This window comes from Ostrinia nubilalis, chromosome 8 (assembly GCF_963855985.1).
Source record: "Ostrinia nubilalis chromosome 8, ilOstNubi1.1, whole genome shotgun sequence".
Lineage (NCBI taxonomy): Eukaryota > Metazoa > Arthropoda > Insecta > Lepidoptera > Crambidae > Ostrinia > Ostrinia nubilalis.
In genome coordinates this window covers 5,415,476-5,425,744 of record NC_087095.1, presented here as the reverse complement: position 1 = coordinate 5,425,744, position 10,269 = coordinate 5,415,476, and positions in this window count along the sequence as shown.

Here is a 10,269-nt window from a genome sequence, read left to right as displayed (position 1 = left end):
CCTTCAGAGGAGTGGGTGCAACACGGACATTAGACATGATTTTTGTCTTGTCCATGTTCATTCTGAGGCCCACTTGTTGACATATTGTTGCTGTGATATATTGTGCTATAATTTAAAATTGAATGTTTTGTTTATTTGCCTAAGAGACACTATAAATTATTTTAAGTAGTAGGTAATTCCCGGTCAAACGGATTGCGGTAATATTAAAAATGAAGATAATCTTACTTACATTTGTTTTAAAATAACTTTTGCCTGTTTATCCTCAATAAAGACTTCACCAACCACTGTTCCCATATTAAATCAAAATGATTACTGAAATCAATTCATTTCAGTATGGTTTCTTCAGAACCTCTTCATGTTTACTGTAAACAAGCAGTTGATATGAAATATTTTCTAATTATATGGCTGGAATTTCAGCTTACCTCTAATCTCTAGCAAAATGAAAACAGTAATAGAGTAATAGGTACTTACGAGTAGTTCAAGATCTTAACTACGAGTATAGTTAAATGAAATGAGTATAGATAACTCTTAACTAGTTAGTAAAAGATAGGAATCATATCATTGATATACTCGTAACATCTCAAGTACATTATCATTAATGACTCAATTTTCTGGTTTCAATTAAACGTTACGTTATACGCATCGTCATTATTACCTACGATAACAGCTGAATAAAAGCCTTCCTTAAACTTAATGAAATGTTTGTAATACGTTTACCCAAAGCCTTCTGTGAGGCTCTGGTAGAGTAGAATAAAGCCTTTCCGTGGATGACGTCAAAGAAGGCCTACATTCAAGCCATCTGGACTGCGTGGGAACTTGGGATTTGGGAAGTGTAGACTAAATCCTCCATGACAACTCATCAAACTCATTTATTTATGCAAGTAGGCTTTTATAAAGCATATTTACATGTCCCAGTATTAACCATACCACTGCTTCAGGACAATAAATGGGCCAGTGCTGAAAAGAAGCAACGCAAGAAACTCAGTCACTATTGTCAGCCTCTTTTTCAAGGGTTTACAAACTTTAATAAAATACTTTAACTTTGCCTCTGGTTTAGAGAGATTACATTGCATTATATTATCTAATGATGATGAGGGAAAGGTGGAAAAAGATGGAGGAGGCTTTTACCCAAGTGGGCCCACAAACAAGAGATACAGATTAATTGAATGAAACTGTAAAAATGTGGAATATAGATATAATAATAATAATAATTATTATTATTATTTTTTTATAATTACATTGTAAAAAGAAAAAATTAAAAATAAGAAAGAAAATTGAATAAAGAAATAATAATCTAATGATGATTAGTATATTTGGATTTCATCATCATCATCATTTCAGCCATAGGATGTCCACTGCTGAACATAGGCCCCCCGCAATGATTTCCATAATGACCGGTTGGTAGTGGCATGCATCCAGCGCCTTCCTGCTATCTTTATGAGGTTGTCGGTCCACCTCGTGGGTGGACGTTCTATTTGAATTTATCATAATTTAAATCAATATTAGGAAGTCACAAAAGTGCGTTTTTCAGACAAAAATGTAATCTGATGTGCTGAAATTTATGCCTGACGTCATTGACTTTGGTCATCTTCAATTTCTCATTATTTATTATGCTAATTATGTACAAATTCGAAAATGTTTCAGTGAAATATTCTGGTTTACTTAAGCAGATTGTTTTCCAGAGCTGAGTCCCGCGGGAAGTCTGCGGCCCGCCTAATGAGACGCTCGATAAGCCGATTTGTCTGCTGCTTTAAAATAAAACTGGAATTGTTGCTATTTATCAAGGGAAGGATTATTATTTAAAACTATTTATTGTATTTATGTATAATTACTTGTTTATTGTGTTGTTGAGAGTAGACTTTTGCCTACTCGTACATGCTTCTGTACGCCTACATCATCCTAGAGTATCCTGTTCAGAGGACAGCACAACAAGCAAAAAATACTCTTTTGCTACATAAACATCAAGGGTGACAGGAAAACTCTTGAAAGGGATTATACTAGAGGTCATTAGCAACAAATTAAGTGCAGTAAACCAGGGGTCAAAACTGGATGGTTACTAAGTTATTCGATTTTTTAGCTGACTTGTTACCAAACACCATTAATTGTGAATAAACACCATTAATTGTGAATAAACTACTCCACTCTACATTGAATTGATACTCTTTTCTCTCGAACTTCGCCGTAAGGTTTTTTTTTTATACACAACGAGGAAGCTCTGGAACCATTATAAAAACTGAAATTGATTTATTTTAGTTTTTTTTATGTTGTTCCGCTTTTTCGTCAAGTTAGTATGCGAAGAGTGCGCGCCCCTGTACTAAGGTCAATATGGACTTTAACAGAATAAGAACAAGAGTGAAAAACTTCGCCAGATCGATTTGAGTGATTTAAAAGGACAGAATGTGATTTGGGAGCTAAAGAGCGGAAAAGTTCTATGCCATTGATACAGCTGTGTACCGTGGACATCATGATAAACACCTCATGAAGTTGTAAGAAGTGCGATTTTTCAACAAAAAAAAATAGTCTAGATTTGATGACTCTACCGATGCGAAACCCGCGCATGATTGGTAGAGTCAATATTAAAGTATTTTTTTATAAATAATAAAAGACATAAAGTTCGTTACGTTTTACTTTGACACTGTAAGTCTAATAATGTGCTTGTTTGATATACATTTTTACTATTTATAACGTGAATTGGTGTACAAGTTTTACAAGTTTTGAAGATACATACCTCTTTTGCTGCATTAATGAATACCGAGTTTTAAATATAAAAAGGTATTAAAATGTGGATGCAATAAATACATTGTGTATTACACGATAAAAAAATCCAAAAAAGTGCAGCCCTCAGCAACCTGAGTAAAACCAAACCATGTTTGTCGGCCAATGTCGGGCTAAGGACGCCGCGATTGTCGGCCAAAAACAAGAACCGATGTGTAAAAGTACATAAACATAAAATATTAGGTAATCAACATGCCACGTAATATAGGAGGACGGTGTCGTCTGCAGAATATAAAAGTAATATAAGGAAGAATTGGTTAGTAAAATCCTCGACCCGCTTCGAGTTACGACACATTTGACACTATTATGCATGTCGATCAACCGCTTATAGAACAATGGTACCGAGTGTCAACAAAATAACACTACCTATGTACCCATCACTCTATCCATACTTATTAATTAGTACCTATAATTTTGATCATATACGTCTAATATAAGACTTTTATGTAAATTTCAGAAAAATGTGTGGCATGTGTTCTGAAAAGATTCAATTCAATTTTGTATGTATGGATTTCAATTGTTTCATTACTAGGTTTAGTATAGTATATACCTATGCATTTACCAAGACCCCATTATAGTTCGGAAGGTCACAATGTCATCGTAGGGTCAAATACTTAACTCAAGTTTCATGTCACTACCAACTGCTAATTACCCACACAACTAAATTATAGAGCATAAACTAGCAATTACCCTAATTGTGCAATAAAAATAACTTCGCACTTAATCTGCATCTAAGTAGCGCTCTACCACTTCAGGCTTTACAAGTTTGTGGCAAAATTACACCTTATTCTAATATCATAAGGTGCTCTATTGTTTGGCTTGATGTGCCGTCGTCGTACGAACTTGAAATGCGCCGGCGCAGTATGCGGATCTATTTCCCGTATTTCCTGATTTGAGGACGTTGTCGTTTCCTGTTTTTAATGTTTACATTTTATGTAAGTGATTGACGGAGAACTTGTAAATAGGAAAGAATTTGGATTTGGATAAAAGAATCGAGTTTGATGGGTTTGACAGGAAAATAAATAAGATAACTATATCTGAATATTTGAAGCCCTTAAACTAGCTCTATGATTGATAGACGTAGTGTGATAGTGAACCAAATTATAGAATGATAGCACAACAATATTTTTCGACTATTTTTTGGACATTTTTTGGACTTCTCAATTCAGTTCATAATGCGCTAAAGGTATTAAATTAATATTTGCCTAAAATTAGCTGTGTTACTTTCAGGAAGAATTACGTGAACGAATAAACAAATATTTTAAGTTGTCTTTCTGAACATTAGACTACTTAATGAATTCATTTTTCTACGACTAACTTCAACCTAAATAGTTCGAATGGGTAATGTTAATGTTATTTCTAAACCAATAAACCAAACACAACCATGGCACGTGTCCGTCGAGTATTTAACAGTAATTCTTTTCACACATGGTTTTATGGCGTAATAAAGATTGTGTCTTTATCGAACGACAAGTGGGGTATTTAAAACAGCGCACGAAATATTGCGTGCGAATTGGTTGTCCGACCTTTGTGCGGGCAACGTGCGCCCTTCGTGCCTATGACCAGATGGGTGGACGGCTTTATTGAACTGTTAGTCATCTGTGTTTGGGTGACAAGGCAGGGTCATAGGCTTCATCATCATCATCATTCATTCATTTCAGCCACAGGACGTCCACTGCTGAACATAGCTAGGCCTCCCCCAATGACTTTCACGTCACTTATTATGATTTTTCATTATAACATTCACATAGGCTTATTTGTCAAAAAAAAAAGAAAAACAGGACAAAAAAGCAGAAGAAACCAACAGTTCATATACACTTATTACATTATGAGTACATTGTCAGCCCTATAAAAGAAGTAAACAAATAACAAATGAAAACAAAGTTACCTAATTTTTGTCCGGAAAGAAAAATACTGCATTTCTTTTGGATTGGGTAAAACTAGCCACAGTGAAATTTGATTTATAATGAGGTTTATTGAAAAAGGCTGGTTAACTTACTTAAGGTTCTTACTTATTCAATTAATACTTTTAAAGCCATTTCGCTCAAATCCATACAAAATAATAAAAAAAATACTGAGAATATCCAGTTTGGTAAAGACGACAGACCGGTTGTAGGATGAAGATGATTCCGTGTTTCGGTGCCGGTTCCGTATATACCCATATCAGTCGCTAAGTTGTTCATATAAGTCTCTTTCCACGGCTGTAACATCCTGTGACCATAGACTTCTAACTAGTTGTCGCCCGCGACTTTGTTCATGTGAATTGTAGACCTTTGGTAAGGAATTGCAATAATTAGGTACCATTAAAGAATCGCACTTTCCATTCATTATGTGAAAATGCCCATTTTCAAGCAACTTAATGATTTTCAGCTCAATATTTCAAGAATCTTTAGCATTTAGTGTTAAATGAGCATGCATTAATTTCCCATACGTAATGACGTACATTAATGTACCTATTTACATAATATGTATTGATTCGTATTTGCATAGGATGCTCTTCTCTACCTTGATTTCCTTCTTAAGTTCACTGATTAATTTATTTACACGGTAATTTTTCAATCAATATACAAATAGGATTAGCAAGCTGAAGTGGCAATGGGCAGGGCACATAGTAGGTACGCAGAACTGACGGCCTTTGGGGCAGCAAGGTTCTGGAATGGAGGCCGCGTACCGGATAACGCAGCGTGGGACGGTGGACCGACGACATCATAAAGGTAGCAGGGAAGCGCTGGACGCAGGCCGCTACCAACCGATCAACATGGAAAGCATTGGGGGAGGCCTATGTTCAGCAGTGGACGTCCTATAGCTGAAATGATGATGATGATAATGATGATGATGACAAATAGGTATAGTTTTATGGGTTTCATGAAATAAGTTACGCTGTGAAAGAAAACGACATAATTTAAGCTTGAAAGTCAAAATTAATTGTTCATTATAATTTACCCTTGCACACCTGAAAAGGGAAAAGCATGGTACCAACAATACACCATTGCGGGAGACTATATTTATCTTGGTACTTATGTCCGATACTTACGTCAAGGCATAAGGTACAAAGCCGCGTTTAGCCAGTCTGATGAAGCCGGACTATAAATCCTATTAACACGCCATCCTTTGCTATCATACGTGTATTTTAAGTCCATTTTAAGGTAATGTTAATATTCGTTTGTCTTCGCATAAAACATCATTTTGTAGAGATGAATAAACTATGTTAAGAAGAAATGAGTTGAGAAATTGGTTCAATTGATTTCATTCTTTTGTCGAATGAACGATGGAAACATAACTTTACATTTTCTGCAATATTTTTTGAAGAGACTATTACCTAAAGTAGACTTACATAATATTATAGTTATCTATAAGGTAGGCAAATGTATATTGATGGGACTGTCTAAAATAAAAAGACTACAGTTCAATTTCCGACACAATCGATAAGATTAAAAGTTGATATTATGAATAACAAACGTCAAAATGATTTATGCGATTCTAGCTTGGATTGAACGTCAGGAAATATGACAGAGAAATCGACAAGCAAACACTTGCCGTATTGTTTCTCTTCTCGGAGTTGGATTTTGTTAGTTTACCGAACAAATAAAACATTGTACGAGGTATCTCATAATAGAAAAGGTTCACGATATTTTGCTCCAGCGAATTGTAGAGAACAAAAACTTTAATATCATAGTGATAGGCTTGAATTTATAGTGAGATTGGTGATAAATAGTATAAATGGTTAGTTATACCACAGAATAATAATAAGTACTACGTACAGAAGTTTTACTTCGCGAAGGTATTTAAAAAAATGTATGCTCAATGTCATTAACAATATGGTGTAATTTAGCCTGTCTCAAGAGTCAAGCACCATTTTATTGACAAACGTCAGTGATCGGCACTGCGCCGAAGCTATAGGGCTGACTTCGGTAAAATGATGTGACGTGAGGTGCCAAACTGCGTAAAATGGCGGAGGAAATACATGATTTATAGCCTGACCAGGAACATAAAAACCCTCGCCATATTGCGGAAAACTAATGGTACTAATTTCTTTTAATGGCAACAGTAACTGAAAACTTCATTGACATGTCACCTTGCATGTCAGTCTATTGCTGTCAAAGTGTAAACAAATTTTATTTTAAATGTGCGCAATTGATTTTGTGAATTAAATTGCTAAAATCTTTTTATAGTCGTGAAAGAAAAGTGGTTCACAATGTGTTAAAGTATTTGTCGAAGAGAAATACTAAGGGTTCGGACAATATTTTCAGTGAATAATGTTTCCGACAAAGGTTGTCAAATTGACTGACATGTTTATCGTATAGTACAGTCCACTATGAAAATTAGCTGTGGTTTGTTTCAACTACCTATTTTAATTTTTTTTGTCACTTTCTAAGTATTGAATTTTATGGAATTGGGAATGAAGTACCGAGTTCGAAGCGTTCATGAGCAGACATTGCAGTTGAATATTCAAGTTCTGAATTTGATTATTGATGAATAATAAAATAAATCCTACTAGCTCGGTTGATGGTTTTATTTAATTTATTTAAACCAGGTTACCTATAATAATATTTTTTCGTTAATTTATGAAAATATCAAATTAGCCCGTAATCCTAAATCCTGATACATAAAGTTAGCCTATTAATTTAACACAGGTACGACTGTACTCAGTGTTGCACTATCAAATGCAATTGACGCGCCTCTATGCCAGGGTTTTTATGTTCCTGGTCAGGCTATAGCATGAATTATCATGAATAATATTAACTACTTATTTACCTCTCAGTGTCTTGAGGCAACTTAAAAAAGTATATTCTGTGTTTTTATTATTATTTAGACAGTTAAATACTGCACAGTATTTAGTAAACCATTTTCTTTATTTTCTTCCATCATACATCATACACAAGAATACGCGTGCGTGAGTCAATGTTCGCTCGTATGTGAGGCCTTGTCGAATAGTATCCTGTAGGTGGGCCATCGTGCTTGTTTTGTTTTCGACGTAAACTCGCGGAGATGAACAGGCCTGGTTATACGTCTAACTAATACTTTATTATGATCAAGTCACTGCAGTGCGTCATGATGATCTTGATGCGATTAGTGACTAGATATTTCCGACGATTTCATTATTTACAATCTCTACTACGGTTAGTCATTTGTTTTTTGTTAGGATTATTCTATTCTTCAAATTGAGACACTAAAAATACGTTGTATTATTGACAAATGACTAACCGTAGTAAAGATTGAAAACCATCAACTGATGGCGAAGATTTTGAGATAAAATCTTGAATAAAAGATACATAATATGCTACGATGCCGATAGTTGAAACTAATTGCGCCTAAAAACTGCATGCCTTTTAAACACTTATACAATGTAACGCACCATCACTTCTTAACTTCACCATATTACAAGCTTTGCTTAGTTTCGAACTAGAAGCGTAGTGTAAAATGTCCAAGGATATTTATTTATTTATTATCTATTATGTATGTTGGTGCAGCTTTTTTTATGATGGTTGACTCTACAATAAGCTCAATATCCTAAGTTGATACAATTAGCAAGCTTCTAGCTAGACTGCAGGTTTTTTATGCAGAACAAGGCAGGACATTAATTGGGCTATAACATAAAGGTAAAATTATGGCAAGTAACCTCTAGTAACTTGTAACTGTACCTACTCGTTTTCTTTTTCACTTTCTACCAACGAAGAAAAGCCTCTTACGTAAGAGCTTAACCTAATTCAGTAGCTAATCGCGGTGCCATTATATCACTAAAGTAATTAATGTAGGGCTGACGACAAAAACCAAGGTCATCAACCTTGGTTCCTCCAAGGTGTACATTTCCACAGTTGACCTTGCCCATCAATCACACCCTGACAACCCATCTCGCATATCTCCTGTGACAACAAACCATAGATAAACACAAGACGGTGCGGAGTTGGAAAATTAATAAACTAATTAACCATACTTGATAAAAATTTGGTTGACAACAGCAATTGGCGACGGCTTTCCAAAAATGACTTTTCAATCACCTAAACATCCTTTTCACAGTGATCTCGGCGATAAGCCGTTGTCAATGATAATTTAATGCGAGCAGCGATTTTGTAATCATGAAAATTCAGTAAAACTCAGGCTACTGAACTTATTTCTTCATTAAGTAATGATGATTCACCATAATTTGATCTTTGCCACATAACGAAGATGTTAATCATTAAGCCAAAAAAACTGTAAATTTTACTAAACCGCAAATTTTATTGGAGTAGGTACTTGTTACTCCTACACGCGGTTCAACCGGATTGGTTAAAATACTTTTAGTAGCCGCTCAATTAAAAAATACAGACCAATTTGTTTGAAGCAATAATTATATAAATCTATGCTACCTTCTGCACAAGCTTAAAAACGTGTTGTATTCGTAGTAAGTCAACATTGCTGAGATTAAAAAAATAACATTTAAAATGATCAACCTTTTTTCATTCTGTTTTTTCCCTGTCACTTTGTGTTCTTGGCTATAATAACAGAAGAGGGCTTGGTATCTTCGTCTAAATAAAGTGCGTTGGTATACCCAACCATCCAATGATCTTGAATTTCGAAATAATACTTATCTAGAGTAACGCACACCGATTGTACTTCCAATCTCTTTCAAACATCTTCTTGGTAAATAGCAAACACGAGTCTTAAGCGGCTATAAATCAATACTGAGCATCCTTACAATTGTTTCATTGTGAACTGAATTAATTTTCACCGGCTTGTCTCTAACAAAGGTATTTAAATTAGCTCTGGAGTTAAATAAGAACAAATGCGCCATTTTCTTTCAGTCACGAGGGTTTTAGTGCCGTGAGGGAGCTGGCCTTGTGTGGTAGCAGACAATATTGTTTATTAACCTATAAAGCCCATTTAATATTAAATCAAACAAATTATTTACAATTACACTAATAATTCTATCCTCTAAGTAAGTAACCCAAGTAGCAATTGGTATTAATGGCAAAATCTTACTTGTCTTAACCCTATCTAAATTTACACTTAAGCTAAAACCAAATTAACTTAGAATAGAGATTTTTTTCTTTAAGACTTTATATTCTTCATCGAGCGCTACTTAAGCAAATTAAGAATACCCAAAACCAAGTTAAGTATTCTTTAGATAATTTGGTCTAAAGTTATTCTTAGCTTAAGTTAAAAAAAACTTATTTTACCAAATTAAGATTTTTTGTATGCTCACTTAATACTAAATAGTATAGATAAAGTATTATTTAAGTGTTGCAAAGTAAATAAAGTATTCGTAGATTTACTTAGGACTTTTTAAAGACCATTGTCTTAGAAATAGTTTTCTGAAGATTAAGTTAATTACTTTTTGACTAGAATTAGTACATTTTGAGAAAAAATACTCTTAACGGGACGATTTCGATAAAACAGGATCACGCACGCCTATTAATTCAAGGTAATGCACCTGCGTGCGCAGCTTATTGTATTAATTTTTGATACAAAATGCGTGCGGTCGCCCGCAAACTAAATTATGCTAACACTAGCGGC